At 35.1% G+C, this 25890-nt stretch overlaps 1 non-coding gene across 1 annotated transcript; it reads left to right on the forward strand.

Annotated features, from left to right (window-relative positions):
• The first annotated feature begins 19068 nt into the window (after window positions 1–19068).
• LOC130814373 (small nucleolar RNA R71) lies at window positions 19069–19176 on the forward strand. The gene has a single exon (XR_009042400.1). It is a non-coding gene; the product is annotated as a small nucleolar RNA R71 (small nucleolar RNA).
• Window positions 19177–25890: the final 6714 nt, after the last annotated feature.

Consider the following 25890-nt stretch of genomic DNA (forward strand, 5'->3'; position numbering starts at 1 on the left):
TATGTTGCGTTTTAAAAGTTATTGGTACTTTCTTTCTTAAAGTAGTTCAAATTTTTTTTGTTTGCCATTCAAATTGGCACACAACACTAGTCATATACTTGAAAATACGTGCATTTTTGGCTCATTCAAGCATAAAGTAGTTTAAATTTCGTTTGTTTTACATGAAACATGGTACATAACACTATTTGGTATATATTTTTGTATTGAAATGGTTATAATTGAAAACAATAGTCATATGCTTGAATTTCCGTGTTAAGTTGCGTTTTTATGGTTTTTTAAGCGTTTTTTGCACGTTCTCGCATAAAGGAGTTCAAACATGGTTTGTTTTGTATGAAACATGGCACACAACACTATTTAGTGTATATTATTGTGTTGAAATGGTGAGAATTGAAAATAATAGTCATATGGTTGAAATTACGTGCTAGGTTGGCGCTTTAGAGATTTTTAAAGCTTTTTTTATATTTTCTCGCATAAAGTAGTTCAAATTTGTTTGGTTGGAATGAAACATGGCACACAACACTATTTTGTAGATAATATGAAGTGGAAATGGTTAAGATGTAAAACAATGGTCATATGCTTGAAATTACGTGTTAAGTTGTGTTGTAAAAGTTTTTGAAGCGTTTTTGGTACTTTCTCGCATCAAGTAGTTCAAACTTTGTTTGTTTGACATGAAACTTGGCACACAGCACTACTTGATATATATTATTGTGTTTAATTGGTTAGATCCTAAAACATAAGTCATATACTTGAAAGTACATGCTATGTTGCATTTTAAAGGTTTTTTATGCGTTTTTGGCACTTTCTCACATAAAGGAGTTCAAACTAGGTTTCTTTGGCACGAAACATAGCACACAACACTATTTGGTATATATTATTGTGTTTAGATGGTTAGAATTGAAAACAATAGTCATATGCATGAAATTACTTTGTAAGTTGCGTTTTTTTTTAAGCGTATTTGACACTTTCTTGCACAAAGTAGTTCAAACATGGTTTGTTTGGCATGAAACATGGCATAGAAAAGTATTTGGTATATATTATTGTGTGGAAATGCTTAGAATTGAAAACAATAATTGCACTTTGAAGGTTTTCTAACCGTTTTATGCATTTTCTCACATAAAGTAGTTCAAATTTGGTTTGTTTGGCATCAAATTAGTCACACAACACTATTTCGTATAAAAGATTGTGATGAAATGGTTAAAATTGAAAACAATAGTCATATCCTTGAAATTTGGTTTGTTTTCGCATACAATAGTTCAAATTTTGTTTGTTTGGCACGAAACATGGCACACAACACTCTTTGGCATATATTATTGTGTTGGAATGGTTAGAATTGAAAACAATAGGTATATGCTTGAAATTACGTGCTAAGTTACGTTTTTAAGGTTTTTTGAATCGTTTTACTTTCTTGCATAAAGTAGTTCAAAGTTGGTTTGTTTTGCATCACCCATGGGACACAACACTATTTTTTATTTATTATTGTGTTAAAATGTTTAGAATTGAAAATCATAGTCCTATGCTTGAAATTACATGCTAAGTTGCATTTTTAAGGTTTTTTAAGCGTATTTGGCACTTTCTCGCATAAAGAGTTCAAACTTGGATTGTTTGACATGAAACTTGGAACACAAAACTATTTGGTATATATTATTGTGTTGAAATGGTTAAAATTGAAACAATAGTCATATACTTGAAATTACGTTCTATGTGGCGTTTTTAAGGTTTTTTAAGCATTCTTGGCACTTTCTCGCATAAAGTAGTTCAAACTTGGTTTGTGTGGCATTAAAACTTGGCACAAAACAGTATTTGGAATATATTTTTGGGTTGAAATGGTTTGAATTGAAAACAATTTTCATATGCTTGAAATAACGAGCTAAGTTGTGTTTTTAAGGTTTTTTTAAGCGTTTTTGACGCTTTCTCGCCTAAAGAAGTTCAAACTTAGTCTGTTTGGCACAAAACTTGGCACACAACACTATTTGGTATATATTATTGTGGTGAAATGGTTAGAATTGAAATGGATATAATTGAAAACAATATTCATATGCCTTAAACTACGTGCTAAGTTTCACTTTTAAGGTTTTTAAAGCTTGTTTGGAACTTTCTCGTATAAAATAGTTCATATTTGGTTTAATTGGAACGAAACTTGGCACACAACACTATTTGGTATATATTATTGTGTTGAAATGGTTAGAATTGAAAAAAATAGTCATATGCTTGAAATTACGTGCTATGTTACGTTTTAAAGGGTTTTTAAGCATTCTTGGTACTTTCTCGCAAAAAATAGTTCAAACTTGGTTTGTTTGGCATTAAAACTTGGCACACAACACTATTTGGAATATATTTTCTGGTTGAAATGGTTTGAATTGAAAACAATATTCATATGCTTGAAATTACGGGCTAAGTTGTATTTTAAAGGTTTTTTAAGCGTTTTTGACACTTTCTCGCCTAAAGGAGTACAATCTTAGTCTGTTTGGCATGAAACTTGGCACACAACACTATTTGGTATATATTAATGTGCTATGTTTCTTTTTTAAGGTTTTTAAAGCTTTTTTGGAACTATTTCGTATAAAATAGTTCAACTACAAGAAAAGTTATTTTTAGCAACAAAATAAGTCGTTGCTAGAAACCTGATTTCGTTGCTAAAAATGATTTTTGCAACGAATTCCATTGTTGTGGGTACAGCCGCAGCTAAAGCTTTTAGCAACAACTATGGTGGTTGCAAAGGTATCTGTTATTTGCAAGTAGTTCTATTGTTGCAAAAGAAGTATCGTTGCAATTCCTTCCAACGTTTTTAGCAATGAAAAAGCTCGTTGCTAAATTTCCTGCTTTTTTAGCTACAACTGTTTCCGTTGTTAAATATCTGTTTTTCACAACAATTCAAGTTGTTGCAATACATGATAGTAGATCTTTTGCAATGACTTTACTGTAGGGAAAACAATTAAGTAAAATTTGTTATTAATGTTTTTAGCAACAACTATTACCGTTGCAAAAAACATACACATTTTTCGCAACGACTTTGTTATCTTCTAAAACAACCTACAATCTATATATAAACTAGACAATTAAAATAATAAATAATTTATAACCAACTAAACTAATATCACCGATTATCATTATATATCAATTCGTATCCCAAAATATCACACGTCCCGAATATTATCGTGTGTCAAAAATATACGTAATTCATATACAAGTTTCTTCATAATCAATTTTCCAAAATAATTCTTCTACCATATACAAGTTTTCATGCAAAAATTTACAAGTGAAAGGCACTTTGAAAGAGTCCAATTATTTACAAGTACACATATAGCTACTTCATAACCCAAAACATCGCGCATCCAAAATGCTTGTAGCTATCACCAACTTTGTCATTGAGTACCAAAAATTTCCAACGAAGATATGTTTGCCTACACCAAATAATTTTGTTAGTAATTAAGAATCAAATGAGCCCCAATATTGAGTACTTTATAAGGAAAGCATTTAGAAATGATATTCGTAATCAAACCATTCCTACAATTTTTGTTGAGACATAATAAGCAAAGCATTTAGCATGATATTCACTAACAAAAGTATTACGTGTATAGGGAAAGCATTTAGAATTTAGCATCAAATTCACAATCAAACCATCACAATTCCAACTCAAACATAGCATGAAGCATATGCCAAAGACCAGAACCCATAACAACAAAATCCAACATAAGCAGCAATACTTCTAATTGGACTAAAATGCTAACCAGCTAATGCCATTGTAACTAAAACCACAGCACAAGCCACCAATACTCCTAATTGGACTAAAATGCCAACTAGCTAATGCCATTATAACAAAAACTACAACACAAGCCGTCAATACTCCTAATTGGACACAAAAGAAAGGCCAAGTATATAATAAAAACATGTCTTTTTAGCATGTTGTAAGCTTAAGTATATGTTAAAAAAATGCAAAAGAAAGCATCATTTACCTAATAAGCATTCATGACAATCATTGAACTTCTTTATTCTGTAGCTGTTGTAAGATTCTTTGTTTCATCGATTCAATTGATTCTTGTTGTTGTGCCTTATATTCTTCAAATTGTCGTTGTTGTAGCAACTGACTTTCCATCAAATCTTTAATTTGTTGTTGTTGCTCTTGAATTTTCTCTTGTGGTTGCTCCACAATCTTACGTTGCTCTATTTGTGCTTTGTCTTTAGAATATGCACGTACCCCTGTCCCTTTTCCATGTACATGCCCTGACTTTTAGTCCAGAATCCTAAGCAAAATTTCATCTTGTGTCATTGAATCCCCAGCTGATGCAACAACATCTTTCAACTTCACCTATTACATAAACAAGATATATTTAATTGCATATTATAATAAAAAAAATCATACAAGGGTAACAAAAATATAGTTATAATGGGTTGTTGTACATACATGGATTTCTTTGGACCGCGTATCGAGCCATTCTAGTTTTCCTTAATCATTCTTATGAGTGTGTTGGATAAGCCAAATTTTATCAGCAGTTAGCTTCACATTAGCATTCTCTTTTGTCTATTCAAATAATATGTTATTGATATTATTTCAGACTACATTCAATAAACATAATAAAATAGGTTTGTCTTACTAATACATCTTTTGATTCAGGAAATGATAAATTTCCAGTCGTATGCTTAGTTCTCTTGTCAGAATTCCGATTTTTAGAGTTCCTCTCACTTATGACCTACATGATGATTACAAAAGTTGATGCCAATCAAGTTCTTGCTATTATTGGTAATTCCTAAATGGCATCATTGACGAGAAGATACATCAAAAACATTTATGTTTAGACAAATTGATGTATCTATGCACGTTAGTTTTACATATACATCGGCTCAATGTTGAGTTGTTTACCTACATAAATAGTTCATAAATAGTACATAGTTTAATAAAAGAAATACCTTAAATTTGTCAGATCCGTAATACTTGATCAGATATTCCCATTGAGGTTGGGGTAAGTCAAGAGGAGGAATCTTTTTGAGCTCCTCGTTAGTTTTTCCGCATCTCGCACTTTTGTAGTAATTTTGCAACCTACACTTGTACAATCTATATAAACGTTGCATGGTCTCTAAGACAAATGCATACATTCGGAAATAGTCACTAGACTTATCAATTTCAAACTTCTCCTGAATAAAGAAGGTAAGATGATAAGTACAACCAAAACCAGAAAACTATAGTGCTAAATAACTGATATTAATAAAGAAATTAGTAACTAACATAACCTGTATTTCCTTCAACATACTTTCTCCAGCTGCCTCAAATGCTTCTTTCCAACTTTTCACATTCAAGAGAGCTTTTGTCCTCACAACACGCCCACACTCATTAACCAAGTGACGAGCATTTTCTCCAATTGCTCGGTTAATTTCATCAGGTATTGTGATCTTCAATTTCGATCCTCTCCCTTTAATTTTCATGTGAACCACGTAACTCGTATACATTCCTCTCTTACCTCTTCCTTTGATCTTACTAGTTGCTAAGATAATAGAAATGTTAAAACTTATCAAGTATGCCTACAATAATCAATAATCAATAATGAATAATGAATAATATCTAAAAAAGTTGGTCCATCTCTTTTAACTACCTGTATTTCTATGTATCTCATCACCATTAACTTGCTCCACCTCCTTTCGAGTGATAATTCGCCTTGGTTGTGGATCTAAAGCTTCATTAACTTGCAAGCCCACTTCAATTCTACTAACAAAGTTGCTTCTTTACTTTCTCTTACCAAGTATGCCTACAATAATCAATAATTAATAATCAATAATATAAAAATAATTACAAACTAGAAACGTGAAACTCGAGTTTTCAATAATGTACTTTCATCTAGTAAGGTAATGACGCAATCTGATGCTTGGTCATTCAAGATTGGTGTAGCAGTTTCTTCATAACCTTGAAGATCGTCTCCATGAATCAAGTTATGGTCTTTCAAGGTCGGCGCATCAGTTGTTGGCGATTTGTTTATATGCGCTTCATAAGTTGTTCGTTGCCTCTCCAAATCTACAAGGGTAAAGACAATGAAAATCAAAGTGAATTCAACATAATAAAATTTAAATTTTTTGAATTGAAATAGAAAAAAAAACAAACTTTTGCTAACTGCATGAGCAATCTCATCTGTGATGTGTGGGTTAGAGCTATTATTGAATTGATCAGCTACATTTTGCTTGCTAAACAATTGCGTCCGACTAGCTTGAACACGACTCATAAGTTTTCCGGGGGCAATACTTTGACTGCGTATTTTATTTCCCCCTCCTCTCCCAACCATCTTTTATCTATTCAGATATTTTGCAAAATTATCAAACAAAAGGTAGCTTCAACAATAAACAATATATTTCATGATAGAGCGGAACAAATAAACAATAGTAGCCGAATTGTTCATATAGATAACAAGAAAGATAATAGTGAATGTAAATATTGTACAACATAACATAATCAAGGAGAAGAATCAAAATAAAATTTCTTCTTCAACTTCACTCGATTCCTCAAAGACTTCAATTTCACCATCATTAATGAAATTGCATCTTCCAATATTTGTGTAACCATTTGCACTTCATGTTCATCTTTATAATCCATAAACATATTTGTAGCCAACGACGAACTAACTCTGAAATTGTCAGTATGTACGCAATTAGTACATTCAGCTTCAATATTAGCTTCCACCTCTACTTGTTGAAAGGCATCTACATCTATACCCTCCTTATCTAGATCACTAGCACTCATATTATAAAAATTCCTTGGTTGTGCTTTTATAACAAATTCCCAATTCTCATTGTTTTCATCTTCTATGTAAAATACTTGCTCCACTTGGGATTCTAGCACAAACACATCATCTGACTTTAAAAGTCTATTCTTATTCACACTAACCAAACCATGCTCATCTACCTTATACCCTCTACCAAGGTTTTCTACATCAAACCAACTGCATTTGAACACAAATACATGATTTTCTCCAGGATAACGCATTTGATATATGTCTCTCAAAACGCCATAGTATTCCTTATCTGAAGCATCATCACCACGCACCATGACGCCTGAATTTTGTGTTTCCCTATTTTTTGACCTATCACTGGTGTGGAAACGGAAACCATTTACAATATATGCTGTGTAATGCCATACTACTCTAGAAGGACCACAAACCAAATTGTACAAGTCTTTATCACAGCGTCAAAGTTTATAAATTTTTGTACGTAAATGAACAAATGTTAACATACTTTATTAGCAAAATGGCTTACTGGACAAACTTAAGAAGGAAACCATTTACAATGATTTACTTAAAAGCTTTCTTACTTGATTTTTTATCCAATTGGAAAATTGTTCTTTGTGCCTCTGTTCCACATTTCTTGGGCATTCCTTCTCCAATTCCAACTTATGTTTTCTATGACACCATATAAAAACAAATAAAACTGGCTTCTATAGCCTAAAATATACTATACAATTCAAACTAAATAAACATAAGGAATAAAAATGGCTTACTGGACAAACTTAAGAAGTGGATCGTAGTTTTGAAGAATATAAAAATGGATTTGATTACACTCTAGATGATCTAGATGTTTTGGTGTACTCCCCCTAATGGTATGTCCAAGTGGTCTAAAAACCTCAAGGTTTGATTTTAAGGTATCCTCTTCTATATCTTCATCGTCATTTCTTACTTTGCAATTGAATTTAGTGTCAATGTCACTCATGTAACTAGACCAGAATGTTAAGCACTCATCTGCCAAATAACCTTCAGCAATGCAACCTTCTGGATGTGCTCGATTTCGAATATATGATTTTAATGTTCGGTGATACCTAATAGAATAAGACATGTTATGTTAATATTTGAATAATTAACAAACATGAGTATATTTCTTAAAGAAAAAGTATACCTCTCAATAGGATACATCCACCGATATCAAACTGGTCCAACAATTTTTGCCTCAGTTGCCAGATGTACAACTAAATGCACCATAACATCAAAAAAAGCCGGTGGAAATATCATTTCCAATTTGCATAAGGTGTAAGGATTTTTTTTTCAAGTTCTTCCAATTGACCAACACTTATGTTTTTAGAGAAAAGGTCTCGAAAAAAAAATCTTAGTTCAACCAAAGGGTCATAAACCTCTTTAGGTAAAAACCCACGAAGTGCAAGGGGAAGCAACTGCTCAATAAAAACATGATGGTCATGGCTCTTCAAACATGATATCTTTTTTCCATTATCTTTAACACAACGAGAAATGTTTGATAGATATCCATCGGGAAATTTCATTTTTGCAAACATACGACATATGGCAACCTTGGCATCTGACCTCAATGTATATATAGCAATAGGAACACACACCTTACCATCAACCACTTTAGGATGCAACTTATCTCTGATTTTCATCTTCACCAAATCCAATCGAGCCTTCAAAGTATCTTTGTTGTTGCCTTGTATGCTCATTAAAGTACCCAAGATATTATCAGAGACATTTTTCTCAATATGAATAACATCCAAGTTATGACGAATTTTTAATTTCCTCCAATAAGGTATCATCCTCCTCTTCCCTAGAAATGGCATCATCATCTATAATCCTATCATAATCATTCACTCTATTGGCACACAACACTCTTTGGTATGTCTTATTGTGTTGAAATGGCTAGAATTGAAAACAATAGTCATAAGCTTGAAATTACGTGCTATGTGGCGTTTTAAAAGGTTTTTAAGCATTCTTTATACTTTCTCGCATAAAATAGTTCAAACTTGGTTTGTTTGGCATTAAATCTTGGCAAACAACACTATTTCAAATATATTTTTGGGTTGAAATGGTTTGAATTGAAAACAATATTCATATGCTTGAAATTACAAGATAAGTTATGTTTTTAAGGTTTTTTGAGCGTTTTTGACGCTTTCTCGCCCAAAGGAGTTCAAACTTAGTCTGTTTGGCATGAAACTTGGCACACAAGACTATTTGGTATATATTATTGTGGTGAAATGGTTAGATTTGAAATGCATATAATAGAAACCAATAGTCATATGCCTTAAACTACGTGCTAAGTTTCACTTTTAAGGTTTTAAAAGCTTTTTTGGAACTTTCTCATATAAAATAGTTCATATTTGGTTTTATTGGCACGAAACTTTGCACCCAACACTCTTTATTATGTATTATTGTGTTGAAATGGTTAAAATTGAAAACAATAGTCATATGCTTGAAATTACGTGCTATGTGGCGTTTTAAAGGGTTTTTAAGCATTCTTGGCACTATCTCGCATAAAGTAGTTCAAACTTTGTTTGTTTGGCATTAAAACTTGGCAAACAACACTATTTGGTATATGTTTTTGGGATGAAATGATTTGAATTGAAAACAATATTCATATGCTTGAAATTACGAGCTAAGTTTTGTTTTTAAGGTTTTTTAAGCGTTTTTGATGCTTTCTTGCCTAAAGCAGTTCAAACTTAGTCTATTTGGCATGAAACTTGGCACACAACACTATTTGGTATATATTATTGTGGTAAAATATTTGGATTTGAAATGCATATCATTGAAAACAATAGTCATATGCCTCAAACTACGTGCTAAGTTTCACTTTTAAGGTTCTTAAAACTTTTTGGAACTTTCTCCTATAAAATAGTTCATATTTTGTTTGATTGGCACGAATCTTTGCACACAACACTCTTTGTTATATATTATTGTGTTGAAATGGTTAGAATTGAATACAATAGTCATATGCTTGAAATTAATTGCTATGTGGCGTTTTGAAGGGTTTTAAGCATTCTTAGTACTTTCTCGCATAAATTAGTTCAAACTTGGTTTGTTTGGAATTAAAATTTGAATACAACAATATTTGGTACATATTATTGCGGTGAAATGATTTGAATTGAAAACAATATTCATATGCTTGAAATTACGAGCTAAGTATTGTTTTGAAGGTTTTTCAATTGTTTTTGACGTTTTCTCGCCTAATGGAGTTCAAACTTAGTTTGGTTTTCATGAAACTTGGCACACAACATTCTTTGTGTTGACTCAATTAGGAACGGGAACAGCAACAAGAGGGGGTGGGGGGTTGAATTGTTGTTGTTGCTAGTTTAAGCGTTTATGCCCTGTTTTTGCGAAATTGAGTAAAATAAATAAAGCTTAAACTTAGAACAAAATAATAAAAGAGAAACACACGATTTTTACGTGGAAACCTTCTGGGCCTAAACAGAAGGAAAAACCACGACCCCTCGGGATTTCTAAATTATCCAATATGTTTAAGGCAACTCGTTACAATTACATTAAACATCTTACTTCACTCGAAGCGCATCAACTAGGCCAACTGTTCTCTCTCAAATTGCTTCACTCAAAGCAACAAACTTAGCTTCACTAAAAGCTAAACTCCACACTAGCTTCACTCAAAGCTATTCTCTTCTCTAGCTTCACTAGAAGCTTTCTAATTCCCCCTAGACTCACCCAAGTCTAGTTACAAAGATTCTCTCAAAAACCCTTACAAAAGGATAAAAAATTCTCTAAAAATAAAATCAATAAGTTACACAAGAAAATATTATAAATTAATTGGCATTTTTAAAACAAAATTTTCTTGTAAAAATTCTCCAAAAATTACGTATGATTTAATGGCTCATACTAAGGCGAGTTTTGAAGAATAACCGAGTCCACTATTTATAGAGCTAAAATCGCTAAGAAAATGGAATAATCCAATCCATTATTCCTTTATCAAAAAGATCATGGGAGTAATGTGGATTAAACTACCAAACGGTTATTTCCACAATGACTTGAATAAATCAATCATTCGTTTAAAACAACAATAACCGCTGTTCCCATTTTCTAAAAATAGAATCTGTTCCTTTTAAGCAGCAGTTTCACAAACAGCAGTTCCTGTTCCAGTACTAACTGCTGGAACGTTTTTGCTATTTATAGAAACGGTTATACTGAATAAAAATAGACATGATAACCTATTATCTAAGATTAAGACCGGTTAAAAATAATAGCTAAGACCTATTCAACAACAGCTATTTCTATTTTTAGCAAATCCAATATTTACTAAAAATAGATCCTAAAATAAAGGATTATTTTTAGAAATTCATACGAAAAGAAACTTTTAGAAAACTTTTTTCCAATTAACTATAATAAATAAATGCAACAAATTAATTTAAATACATTAACCAAAAAAATAAAAATCAGAATTTATTAGTTGACGTAGGCTGACTTTGGTTTGGGAACAGTGCGCTGTTTCCAGAATCCAGTTTTGCTAGAACATCCAACTTAGGAACAGTAGACTTGCTGTCTCCATTTTACATCCCAAGCGATATACTTCTTCTAACATCCCTTGAATCCTTTTGACACGTGCATTCCCATGAACTAAGCCATAGGTACTATCAACGATCACAATTAATCGGATATCGACCTGCACACAATCTCTAAACACATATTTGCTTAAGTGTAGTCATCATCAAAACTCAAGAGGTCCAACAAATTCCCCCTTTTTGATGATGACAAACTTTTAAACAAACTTAAACACATTAGAGTAAACCAATGTTGAAGAGCATGTTAGAGATCAAAACAACTCTTCTTAACTTAGTAAATATAATTCACCAAGCATATCTTGAATCAGATTACTCTAAAAATAAATATAACAGAAACTCATACAACTTCAGCATAGAACTTAAACAATGATGTAAAATGATGAGAGCTTAAAAGAAACTTAAAAACAGAACAAATACATCCAAAACAAGCATCATGTACAATCAAATCATAATCAGAGCTTCAATGTATAAACAAAAGATGTTAACTATATACTGACAATAGATTAACTATATTTTGACAATTCAAAGCCTAAGCTATATTCTGACAATCAGAGCAAAATTGGCAAGCAAACAACAATCATCAGCAGCATACAGCCAAACAGCCTTAGTTCAGAGATCATGAAGCATAACCTTAATCCTAAAGTCCAACATAATAGATTTAATCAGAGCTAAGAATACTCAAGCATTATTTAAGTTTGTGTCAAATATTCCCCCTTTTGACATCATTCAAAAAGAATTGGAGCAATCAAACCACAGCACTACGCATATAGACATAGTCAAAGAGAGAATAAGGATGCACAAAGTAAAAAAGCAGTAACAATGAATGCAAACAAGATCAGCTATGATTAATCTTCACAGGTAGTTAGTAGCATAAAAGAAGTAGTTCATAGTATGAATTAGACAAATAGTACCCCAGCTGGTACAATTGAAAAGCATAAAAAGATTGTTTGATGAAAGTGATCGTTGCAACAAATAAGAATATATTGAAAAGCTATCAGGAAGAATTAGGACGCAGGAGCTTCATCATCTATATATTCTGTTTCCACCTCCACAGTGTCTAATTTTGCACCCAGACGAGCCTCCAAATGCGTCATCTGGTCAGTTAGTGAGGCTAAGGAAACACGAATTTCATCTATAAAAACAAGGAAGCTAGATTGCAATTCGTTAAGTTTCAGGAGAATGGAGGATAGAGGGGCTGTAGGAACTGTAGTGTCACCTAAACCTTGATTTGGTGATGTGTGTACTGGTGGTGATGATGATGGTATAGGTGACTGTGGTGGTGAAGATGGTTGTATTGGCGACTGTGGTGGTGAAGAAAAATTATGGAATGACGGTGTGGCAGGTTTAGGTGAGGAAGGATGGCTTGGTTCAGCTGTTGTATATGAGGTTGAGTCATCATCAATAATAACAACCGGTTTCTTTCCTTTGGAAGCTAGCCTACGACTCTTCCTAGGGTTTGAACCAGGTAAAGAACTCTCCTCATCTTTCTCTTCTTCTTCCTCCACAGCATCCTCCACAAGTTCCTTCTCAACTTCCCTCTTACATGAATTTTCCTCCTGTTCCTCTTCAGAATGCCCCTCTGCCTTCTCAGTGGCAGAGGGAACAGGCTCATGTTCCTCCTTATTACTTCCTCCTCCTCAACTTTTTCTTCATTTTCTTCTTCATTGGTACCCTCAGATTGTTCAAAAATATTCTCAAGAGTCCCATTTTTATTTAATCTTAGATGTAAGTTATTCAAACAATTAACACCTACTTTGTTGTTTGGACCCATGGGATAATTTGGACCATCAAGAGGAACACCCAACTTCATAAATATCCATGTTAACAATCCACCATATCCGAACATATTACGCTTAAAAATACAATCATTCAAGTGACAAATCATCAAAGAGGGAAAATTAATCTTGATGTTATTAGCCATACAATATATTAACGTAGCATCCCTTAAACTAACCTCACTTCTCTTAGATGTGCGAGACAGAATAAATCGTCTTGCTATATTGTATAACAGCTTGTGCATTGGGGACAGCACATTATGAGTAACCTTTCTTCTTTTCTCTTTTATCCCTTGAAACTTCCAAACTACCTTCTCATTTATCACAGAAAAATTTATTTTTGATCCAACAACATATATATCAAATTCAGTGGAGGGAACACCTAACCACCCTCCTAAAATCAAACTATTAAATTCAATTTTAATCCCCTTAACAACACTAGTACAAACGCCATGGTCAAAAGAAAAATTTGAAATAAACTCGCGCATCAAGTTGGGATACATTGGATTACAGCAGTGTTCTGTCATTAAAGATTCCCAAAATTGATTTTGCAAAATGGCGTGCAATTGAGGAAAGAAATTGGATTCATACCATTGTTTATCAAGACCGAAACCAACAATCATCTCTTTAGATAGCTCTTCAGCACTTACTTGAACATCAACTTTTGCCCTTTTTGAAGATGATTTCTTTACTGTAGCATCTCCCTTCCTCTTTGAGCTTTCATGCACTTCAGAAACATCTGGGGTTTCTTGTTGCTTTCTTGATGAGGACTCAGTTCCGGTAATGAGAGGTGTTGGATGGATGATTTGTAGAGGTCTGGGTTGCTTCTGATAGGTCGTTTTACTACCAAAAATAATTCCTAATTCACCTAACTAGTATAGTTGGGAAAGTAGGGTCGAACCACTGTGGAAGGACAAATAAAGTCACAATTTGAACCAAGTTCACTATTGCTAACGATCAAATGTTGGATTTTTGTTTATCTAAGTAGAACGCAAGAACAAGAGATGAATAAAATTCAATAATTAAAAACCTAGGGCTAAAAGGATTCACTATGCATCGATCATGATTCATGAACAACAATTGGGATAGGAATGAATATAGGCGAAGGGGAAGATGTTGCTCTCGCAAACAAATTCGACAATCAAACAATAAAACAAGCTATCGCGATTAAAGCTTAATTGTTCAAAGAAGGAAATCATTCACTCAAACTCGCAACTCTCGTTTATAGAATTGAGCGAATAAAACTTGCATATTGGCCAAACATGCAATCAATCTAAAACCCATCAATTGAATCGCCTAGACAAACCAAATTTAAATCCTAAAATCAAACAAGAATAATGACCTTTTGCATAGTTTCACCAAGCCCTAGAAATAAAACTACTCACTAAGCATATTAAAACTAACAAGAGATTCAACAATGAAATCCATGGAGAAAATCAAATTAAAATTAAATGTAGAAACAAACATTCAAAGATAACAACGATAAACAAGAACAAGAAATTAGAATTGAAACTAATACCTTCAATATAATTAAGATTACAATATCGAAATGTTGATTAACAATCCCTCAAAGCAAGTAATATGAGAAATCCCTTCAATACCAAGCCCTCCAAAAATAGAGAGAAAAAAAAACTGACCCCAAAAATTCCTCTCAAAAGCTATTTATATCCCCCTTAAAAGAGATCGGAGGATATGGGAAGTTACAAAAAAAATAACTGCTTGACCCGGCCGGGTATGTGGAAACCCGCCCGGGTACGCAGCAAAGCATTTTAATCTTCAATGGAAGCCTGGGCGGGTATGTGGAAACCCACCCGGGTATGAGAGTCTCACCCGGCCGGGTATGTGGAACCCCGCCCGGGTATGAGAGGCTCACCCGGCCGCGTATGTGGAAACCCGCCCGGGTGTGAGAGGCTCACCCGGCCGGGTATGTGGAAACCCGGCCGGGTGCGTGTGGCAACTTTTTCCTCCAAATAGCGTTTTCAAATTCTTCTAAGTATCAAGTGCAAACCCGGTCGGGTATGTGGAAACCCACCCGGGTTTGAGAGGCTCACCCGGCCGGGTATGAGGAAACCCACCCGGGTATGAGACCTGGTCAGCACAAAAATGACCTTTGAGTAGCTTATGACCTTCCAACTTGCAAATCTCGCTCCAAGAGTCGATTCCTAGTATAATTAGAGCTTTGTACCTACAAAATAGATAAGAAACAAACACTCCAACCAAGCATAAAAACCAATAGAAAATTGAGCAAAATACGCGAGAAATGCTATGAAAATACAATGGGGGCATGGTATAAAATAATATATAAAATACACACATCAAACTCCCCCGAGCCGAACCTTTGCTTGTCCTCAAGCAAACAAGACAAGGTTCTAAGAATAAAAGTATGCTTCACCCTATAAAAGCAACATCGCAAAACACTCGTGATCACATCCTCTCAATCAAAGCATTCAAATAGTTCAATACCAATCCAAGAGTAAAATATCATACAAGTGAATTCAAGCCTTATCACTAAGGAATAACGAGAAATCAAGGATAGAGTTCTCACGGGTGACACTCCTCTATCTGTGGCGAGTATAAAATGTACTCGATCGCTCTCCGCTCACAAATATGCAAAAGATGTGCATATGAATGAATTTTTGTAGCCTAAAATGCTAATAAGGCACCCTCCCATCTGAACAACACTCATGTGTTTAAAAGGGAAATAATATCACTCGACCTATAGAAGTCGACTCGAAATGCATCACATACTCTTAAATCTTGGGAAGATATTAAATCGAGGAAGAACATATAACTGCATGATTGTCAAGAAGGTCTTTATTAAGCTTGTAATGGGGTTTGGGTCAAAGGTAGGATTCAATTTGAAAATATGCGAGCTGAAAGTCTATTTTGGGGGAGCATAATCTAAAAAGTAACGTAGCCTAAAGATGAGGCTAAAACAACTCAAAATAACTTCAACTCATAACTACCGAACCAACCCAACTAATGGAAAGCACCGTCATATCATCATCAAACGATAAGAGATTTACAACTTGCAAAGGCAAAAATGTACAATAAAATAAAAGATATGAGACAAATTTTTCCTTCTTTTTTTTTTTTTCGTTTTTGAAATTGAAACTACATAAATATGAATAATGAAAAGATGGTAACATATGACAAACCAAGAGGGTTTTTCTCCTCTTTTTATTTTCTCTTTTTTTTTTTTAATGAATATGAACAATGAAGAAGATGATGATATGTGACAAACTAGATAAGCACACTCCAACAATGAGGAAATAATCAACCTAACTTAAGTACCCCATGCACGTAAATGTGAGCCAAATGACAGAATATATACCGCCCACTAACTAACCAATTGCTCCCCCAAGCTAGACTTGGGTTGATCAAATAGGGTCAAAAGGTTTATAATGCGGTTAGTTATGAAAGAAAATGTAGGGCTTAAAATAAAGGATCAAATCGCAAATAAATTAAAGGATCAAATGGCAAATCATGACTTTGAAAACAATTTTGCACGGCTTCTAGCAAATGAGGGCCTTCTATCATGCTCATCATGCAAATACATAGCTAACAAGACCAGTACCAAGCCAAAATGGAGATCAGTGATACACCAGGAACTAATCGTTCAAGAAGAAAATAGTGAGATAGAAATCAAAGTCCAAATCCTTACAAGGTAAACTCTTCCTTGTTCCAAACAATAGATAATAATGCTCAAAAACACAAGTTTCAACAATACTAAGGAATCGGAAAAAGAATCCAAAAGTCTACAATGACTAGTCTCAGTAATCACAAGTGTTAAAAATTTCAACCATAGGGCACAGGGAAACATACTTTGTCAAAAAGATCCAAAGGGGCATCGAGGGAGAAAGAAATTCATTACAACTAAAAAAGCAATACAATATTTTTGGTCACATGTAAACTCCCACTCCTAATGAGTGGTACAAACCATGCAACAATCCTAAGAAAGCAATAAAAACATTCAAAGCTAAATTATGAAAAGAGTTGGGAAGATCTCACCAATTAACTTCATAATGCAAGCTGAAGCACAAAAATTCATCACGTTATCCAAAGCGCGACTTGCAAAAGAACCCATGGGGTCAAAGTCATTATCCTGCTGCTCATCATTATCGTCATCATCCTTTCAAGCATCTCAACTTTGCATATAGGCCGAACTAACCTCTGCACTCTCTTGCTCTTGCTATGACTAAGCTCTTCATTACAAAGAGCTTGTTCAATAGCATTAATTTCAGTCTTCCAAATGCTAGCATCACCTGTAGAAGATTCAAGACAAAGAACGGCCTCCAAAGGATCTTTCATAAGAGTTAGGGGCAAGTTATCATGACAAATCACATCAATTACATCAATAGCATAGCATTTTTCCTCAAGCATGGGACCTTTCAAAGCATTGCTCAAATTGAAAGTTACATTGTCATCCCCCACAGAAAGTGTAAGTCTACCATTTTTCACATCAATAACTGCTCCTGCCGTATGAAGGAAAGGTCTTCCTAAAATAATAGGAATTTTTCGATCTTCCTCCATATCAAGAACAACAAAATCAACAGGGATATAAAACTTACCTACCCTAACAGGGACGTCCTCTAAAATACCCAAAGGATATTTAACAGAACGGTCGGCCATTTGTAAAGTAATATTGGTGACTTTTAGATCTCCCATTTTCAGTTTAGAACAGACAGAAAAAGGCATTACACTGACACTAGCTCCTAAATCACATAAAGCTTTATCAATAAACAGTGTCCCAATGTGACAGGGGATGGAGAAACTACCAGGATCTTTCAGTTTTGGATGGGATTTATTTTGTAGCAAAGCACTACATTGTTCAGTAAAAGCAACCGTTTCCACCTCACTAAAAGCTCTTTTCCTAGTCAATATGTCCTTCATGAATTTAGCATAAGCAGGCACTTGTGTGATTAATTCAGTAAAAGGAACTATTACCTGCAAATTCTTAACCACCTCCAAGAACTTACCGAACTGCTTGTCAAGTTTGTTCTTCAATTGGCGGTTGAGGAAAGGAAGTGTGATGGGAGGCACTTGCAATGCCTCTTCTTTTGCTTTCTCTTTCTCGTGCACTGCCTCAGAAGGTGCTTCATCAATAACCACTTCAGGAATGCCCACATATTTCGAATTTGACTCTTCATTGCGAGGCATGGGTGGCTCATCATAACTCAACCCGCTCCTTGTAGTGATTGCATTGGCGGTCTCCTTGCCATGTGGTTGAGTGGGTTAGCCGGGCAATGCTCCTGCTTGTCTAGAGGAGCTAGATGCAGCTAATTGAGCGACTTGAGTTTCAAGCATTTTATTGTGAGTACCGAGTTGCTCAAGCTGTTTGGCCATTTGGGCCATCATGTTTTTCAATTCCCCCAATTCGGATTGGAGTTGTTGGTTCTGAAATTGCTGCTGTTGATGGCCTTGAGGAGGCCTTTGGAAACCGGGTGGTCCTTGATTGGGCTGAAATTGCTGATGTTGCCCATATGTTGTTGTGGTGCTTGTGGTGGAAAGTGTTGCTGTTGAGGATTTAACACATTGTTGCTGCGATATGACAAGTTAGGATGATTCCGAATTCCAGGATAGTAGCTATTGTTGTTGAAAGGAGGACGAGCTTGAAAAGCATTAACTTGCTCTGGCACTCCCATAGCTCCATTGGGATTAACAGAACACTCCATTAGAGAATGACCATGCATACCGCAATAATCACAAGCAACTCCACCTTGGCTAGAGGTAGCCATAGCATTGACGGGCATAGATGTACTAGCATTCATGCGCATCCCATCGATTTTCGCATTCAAAGCTGAGATTTGTGATGATAGAAGGGAATAAGTTTCAACTTCATGCTTCCCCTTCCTTGGTGCTTGAGCTGCGCGCCTAGATGAGCTATTCCATTGATTTTCCGCAAGAGTATCCACGAGTGAAATAGCCTTAGAAGTTTGTTTGTTCATGAAAGAGCCGCCAGCCGCACCATCTACCATCCTCTTAGTCTCATTATCAAGACCATTATAAAAAGATTGCATAAGAAATTCCTTCTCAATACCGTGATGAGGGCACATATATTGGTAATCTTTGAATCTCTCCCACGGATCATTAAAAGTCTCCCCCGCATCTTGTGAGAAACTATAGAGTTTAACTCTGTAGTCATGAGTCTTATAACCGGGATAATACTTCACTAGAAAAGCATCAGACAGTGGCGCCCAAGTAGTAATGGTGTTGGGAAGAGAGTTATACCAACGTTGAGCCTTGCCTGCCAAAGAGAAAAGAAAGAGGTACAAGTAGAGCTCGTCGTCAGTCATCCTAGTAATCTTTTGTAGAGAACTTGCTTGAAGGAATTTCTGCAGATGATCGACGGGTTCTTCATTGTCAAGACCATAGAACTGATTTCCCGTGATCATATTCATAACATGGGATTTGATGTCAAAATTTCCAGCATTAGTAGTCGGCATCCTAAACCCCGCGGTAACATTGCTAGCCTTGGGCTGTGTAGACTGCCTAAGAGTTCTCTCGGGAGCCTGACCTGCCATGTCAAGAGATTGAGAGGCTTGTTGAGTTTGTTTACGAGCCTCCGCCCTCCTTTTCTTTGCACTTGCGTGTATTCTACGAGCAGTTGCCTCAACCTCAGGATCAAAAAGCAAAGGTTGCTTGTTGGTACTCCTGGTCATGCACAAAAACACTAGAACAAACGTAAATACGCTCGAAGAACAGTTGTTCCTCGAGTGGGTTAGCAAAAGCAAACACTAAATTCAAAAAGTAAAATTGTTGACTTTCCCCGGCAACGGCGCCAAATTTTGATAGGTCGTTTTACTACCAAAAATAATTCCTAATTCACCTAACTAGTATAGTTGGGAAAGTAGGGTCGAACCACTGTGGAAGGACAAATAAAGTCACAATTTGAACCAAGTTCACTATTGCTAACGATCAAATGTTGGATTTTTGTTTATCTAAGTAGAACGCAAAAACATGAGATGAATAAAATTCAATAATTAAAAACCTAAGGCTAAAAGGATTCACTATGCATCGATCATGATTCATGAACAACAATTGGGATAGGAATGAATATAGGCGAAGGAAGATGTTGCTCTCGCAAACAAATTCGACAATCAAACAATAAAACAAGCTATCGCGATTAAAGCTTAATTGTTCAAAGAAGGAAATCGTTCACTCAAACTCGCAACTCTCGTTTATAGAATTGAGCGAATAAAACATGCAAATTTGCCAAACATGCAATCAATCTAAAACCCATCAATTGAATCGCCTAGACAAACCAAATTTAAATCCTAAAATCAAACAAGAATCATGACCTTTTGCATAGTTTCACCAAGCCCTAGAAATAAACTACTCACTAAGCATATTAAAACTAACAAGAGATTCAACAATGAAATCCATGGAGAAAATCAAATTCAAATTAAATGTAGAAACAAACATTCAAAGATAACAACGATAAACAAGAACAAGAAATTAGAATTGAAACTAATACCTTCAATATAATTAAGATTACAATATCGAAATGTTGATTAACAATCCCGTAAAGCAAGTAATATGAGAAATCCCTTCAATAACAAGCCCTCCAAAAACAGAGAGAAAAAAAAACTGACCCCAAAAATTCCTCTCAAAAGCTATTTATATCCCCCTTAAAAGAGATCGGAGGATATGGGAAGTTACAAAAAAAATAACTGCTTGACCCGGTCGGGTATGTGGAAACCCGCCCGGGTACGCAGCAAAGCATTTTAATCTTCAATGGAAGCCTGGGCGGGTATGTGGAAACCCACCCGGGTATGAGAGTCTCACCCGGCCGGGTATGTGGAAACCCGCCCGGGTATGAGAGGCTCACCCGGCCGGGTATGTGGAAACCCGCCCGGGTGTGAGAGGCTAACCCGGCCGGGTATGTGGAAATCCGGTCGGGTGCGTGTGGCAACTTTTTCCTCCAAATAGCGTCTTCAAATTCTTCTAAGTATCAAGTGAAAACCTGGTCGGGTATGTGGAAACCCACCCGGGTTTAAGAGGCTCACCCGGCCGGGTATGAGGAAACCCACCCGGGTATGAGACCTGGTCAGCACAAAAATGACCTTTGAGTAGCTTATGACCTTCCAACTTGCAAATCTCGCTCCAAGAGTCGATTCCTAGTATAATTAGAGCTTTGTACCTACAAAATAGATAAGAAACAAACACTCCAACCAAGCATAAAAACCAATAAAAAATTGAGCAAAATACGCGAGAAATGCTATGAAAATACAATGGGGCATGGTATAAAATAATATATAAAATACACAAATCAGCTTCATCTTTGGTGCTTGGTTCTTGGTTTTGATGGTGGTTTGATGAATTAATGGAGCGAGATTTTGCAGGAAATGTGAGAGGATGAAGATGATTTTGGAATTCAGAGTTGATTGCGTTTGAGGATGAAGGGTTTAGGGCTTGGCGTGTGAGAATGATTATAATGAGTATGAAGGGACGTTTGCTTTACTTGATTAGGTGTTTCATGGTCCTTATTTAATTCATGCATATGGACACAGAATGTGAATTGGAAACAGACGAATTTAGTGAAGAACTAAGATGATTTAAACTCCCGCTATTTTAATGGAAATTGCTGGGTAAATATATATATTAAATATTATGAAATTTTTATGAAGATGAAAAATAAATGAAAGTTTTATGCTACTATAATCTGAACAAATCAAACAACCAATCAGATGAGCATTCACAGTATATATTTTTAAATGGTGCGTACCTGATCCTTTCGATAATCTATTTTTCAATCAAGATTTTGTGGTTAATCGACCTTTTCAATTTTCATTCTGTCTTTAAGGATCACATATGTCACTCACTTCAATGCAGCTTGATCATGCCAAGTTCCAATCTCATTTTTTCATGTTGTTCCCTTGGAAGCGGTTTAGTCATGATATCTGCTATTTGCTCGTTGGTGTTTACATGCTTTAAAATAATATTTTTATTTTCAACATTATCCTTAAGAAAATGATGCCTAATGTGTATGTGTTTTACTCTTGAATGATGCACTGGATCTTTAGATATGCATATGGCACTGGTATTATCACAATAAATAGGAACACATTCAAACTTAATACCAAAATCTCTTAGCTGCTGCTTTATCCATAGCATTTGGGAACAGCAAGCTGCTGCTGCTACTACGTATTCAGCTTCGGCAGTGGATAATGCAACGGTGTTTTGTTTCTTGGAACTCCATGAAACTAAACATGAGCCAAGGAATTGTACCATACCTGATGTACTTTTTCTATTAACTAGATCACCTGCATAATCTGCATCACTAAAACCTTTCAAATCATAAACATCACTTTTAGGATAAAATAAGGATAAGTCGTCTGTTCCCTTCAAATATCTTAGAATTCGTTTAACTGCAGTGAGATGTAATTCTTTAGGATTGGATTGAAATCTAGCACATAAACCAACACTAAAAGAAATATCGGGTCTACTAGCAGTTAGATATAATAAAGAACCAATCATGCCTCTATACATAGTTTGATCAACATTTGTTCCATTTGGGTCTTCATCTAATCTAACATTTGTAGCCATAGGTGTGTTGTTGGTTTTATCATTATTCAAGCCATATTTCTTGAGAAGTTCTTTTATATATTTTTGTTGGTGAATAAAGATACCATTAGCTGTTTGTTTAATTTGTAACCCAAGGAAGAAGTTTAATTCCCCCATCATGCTCATTTCAAATTCAGTGCTCATTAGGTTAGCAAATTCTTTACACAACAGTTCATTGGTGGCCCCAAAGATAATATCATCAACATATATTTGAACAACTAAAATATCAGAACCTCTATTCTTAAAGAATAGGGTTTTGTCAATTTTGCCTCTTACAAAGTCATTTTGAATCAAGAGCTTTGATAGTCTTTCATACCATTGCCTAGGAGCTTGTTTCAAGCCATAAAGAGCTTTATCAAGCTTGTAGACATGATCAAGGCAAGAGGTAATTTCAAAGCCTGGGGGTTGTTCAACAAAAACTTCTTCATCAAGAAAACCGTTTAAGAAAGCACATTTCACATCCATTTGATATAATTTAAAGTTCATGAATGCAGCAAAAGAAATTAAGATTCTTATAGCCTCTAACCTTGTTACCGGAGCAAATGTCTCGGTATAATCAATACTTTCTTGTTAATTGTATCCTTTGACCACGAGCCTTGCATTGTTTCTAACAATTATTCCATGCTCATCTAGCTTATTCCGAAATACCCATTTCAAACCAATTACCTTCTTGTGTTTTGGTTTGGGTTCTAAGTGCCATACCTTATTTCTTTCAAATTCATTTAATTCATCTTGCATGTCTACGATCCATTCGGAATCCTTTAGAGTTTCTTCATGATTCTTGGGCTCGAGTGAAGATAGGAACGCAAAGTGTGCACAAAAGTTTCTCATTTGAGATCTAGTTTATGTTCCTTTATTCAAATCACTTATAATCAAATCAAGAGGATGATGACTTTGATATTTCCAAGGTTTGGGCACAAGTTCTCTTGTGGGAACAATAGCATGTTCTGGTTCATCAGCTTGATCCACATTCTGTTCAGCTACTGGATCGTTTTGCTCTTCTGTGGGAACAGCTGTATTGGGAACAGTCTGTTGGTCCCGTTGAACTGGCAGCTTCAGATTATGATCAGGCCTTTCTGCTTCTTCTGGAAACGGCTGTTCACCTGCTGTTCCTTGATCTTGCACTTTCAATTCTTCATCATCGTGTTCTAGATTTGCAAGACGTATCTTAAAATTATTTGTATCCTGTTCACTTGACAAAAAGTTAGTTTCATCGAAAATTATGTGAACGGATTCTTCCACGCTCATTGTTCTTTTGTTATAAACTCTGTAAGCTTTACTATGTGATGAGTAGCCAAGAAATACTGCTTCATCACTTCTTTCATCAAACTTCCCTATATTTCGTTTTCCATTCATATGAACAAAATATTTGCATCCAAACACATGAAAATAGGAAATGTTTGGTTTAACACATTTAAGCAATTTATAGGGTGTCTTTGAAGTGATTGATCGTATTAATACACGATTCAAAATATAACATGCAGTATTAACAGCTTCGGCCCAAAAATTTCTAGGTAGACCACTAGCAATTAACATGGTTCTAGCCATTTCCTCTAAAGTCCTATTTTTCCTTTCTACTACACCATTTTGTTGTGGTGTTCGTGGTGCCGAAAAATTATGACTTAATCCATGTTCATTGCAATAATTCATGAAACTTGAATTTTCGAATTCTCTTCCATGATCTGACCTTATGTGAATAATTTGATTATTGGTAGATTTTTGTATTTTGTTAGCGAAAGAAACAAACTCATTAAAAGCTTCATCTTTACTAACTAAAAATAAGATCCAAGTAAATCTACTGTAATCATCAACAATAACAAACACATATGTTTTGCCACTACGGCTTTGTGTTCTCATAGGTCCACATAGATCCGTATGTAATAATTCAAGTGGTTTAGTGGTGGTCACAATATTCTTTGATTTAAAAGGTGACCTCACTTGTTTTCCTTTGGCACAAGGATCACAAATTTCATCCTTAAGGAATTTTATAGCTGGTAATCATCTAACTAGGTCTTTTGATCTTAATGTGTTAATCAATGTATAACTAGCATGACCTAGACGCTTATGCCAAAGAAGTGGGTCGTCTTCTATAACACTTTAACACGTTAGACTGGTTTTGGGAACAGTGTCCAGGTCCGCAACATAAGTGTTCCCTTTTCTGATTCCCTCAAGAATGATGTCTCCTGTGTCATTCTTAGAAATAATGCACTTTTCAGAAGTAAAATTCACAGAGTTACCGTTATCACAAAATTGAGAAATGCTAAGTAAGTTATGTTTCAAATTCTCGACTAAAAATACAATCAATGGCATGGGAACATGACCTTCCAACCTTTCCTTTGGCGATTATCTCACCCTTCATATTGTCACCGAAGGTTACTGTTCCCCCATCATAGGCTTCAAGTGAGAGAAATTTAGATTTGTCACCCGTAATGTGCTTGGAACACCCACTGTCGAGATACCATGAGCTGTTCCCCCTCACTTGGACCTAAAAGAAATAAATTGTTAGTTACAGGAACCCAGGTTGTCTTGGGTTCCTTGTCGATTTTACAAGAATTTTTTTTTCTTAATCAGAATGTTATCGACATAATTTCTGTTGGAGACAGTGTACTGTTCCCTTTTGGTGCACTGGTCCTTGAGATGGCAAGTTCCTCCACAGAAGGAATAGATTTTGTCACTAGGGAGATCAACGTATACCTTTTTCTTCTTGCTATTCTTAAAGTGATCTAGGCGTTTTGAATTTTTACTTTTAGCTTCTTGAATCCATTTGGGAACACTTTTGATTTTCCCTTTTTCTCTTGAATTTAAATCAAGCTGTATTTTATCACTGTTGGAGCGTTTGAATTTGAAGCTACTGTCCAGATTTTGAAAATCTGTACACAGGTTCTTAATAGATGCGTCGTTTAATTTCTTATTCAAGCCTAGCAATTTGTATTGCGATAACTCAATATTAAGAATAACATTTTCCTTTTTAATTCTCTCCATATTTTCCTTTAAAATTATGTTTTGGTCCAACAAACAGAAAAATCTGTTTTGGACATCGGATCTAAAGGTGTTTATATAGGAGACATGGTCTTTACTTACTTTGAGCTCCTTTTCCAATTGGAGACACTTATCATTACCATTTTCAAGTTTAATTTGTGTCTCCTTTAGCAACTATATTAATTTATTTTTACTCAATTTGGATGGATGGACAGAAAATGAGTTAGAAGAACATACCTGCTTTATGGCAAAGGCATTAATTTCTATCTTTTGAAAATCTTCTTTTTCAAATACGGTTTGGGTTTGGGAGCA

Source organism: Amaranthus tricolor, chromosome 5, assembly GCF_026212465.1.
Source record: "Amaranthus tricolor cultivar Red isolate AtriRed21 chromosome 5, ASM2621246v1, whole genome shotgun sequence".
Classification (NCBI taxonomy): domain Eukaryota; kingdom Viridiplantae; phylum Streptophyta; class Magnoliopsida; order Caryophyllales; family Amaranthaceae; genus Amaranthus; species Amaranthus tricolor.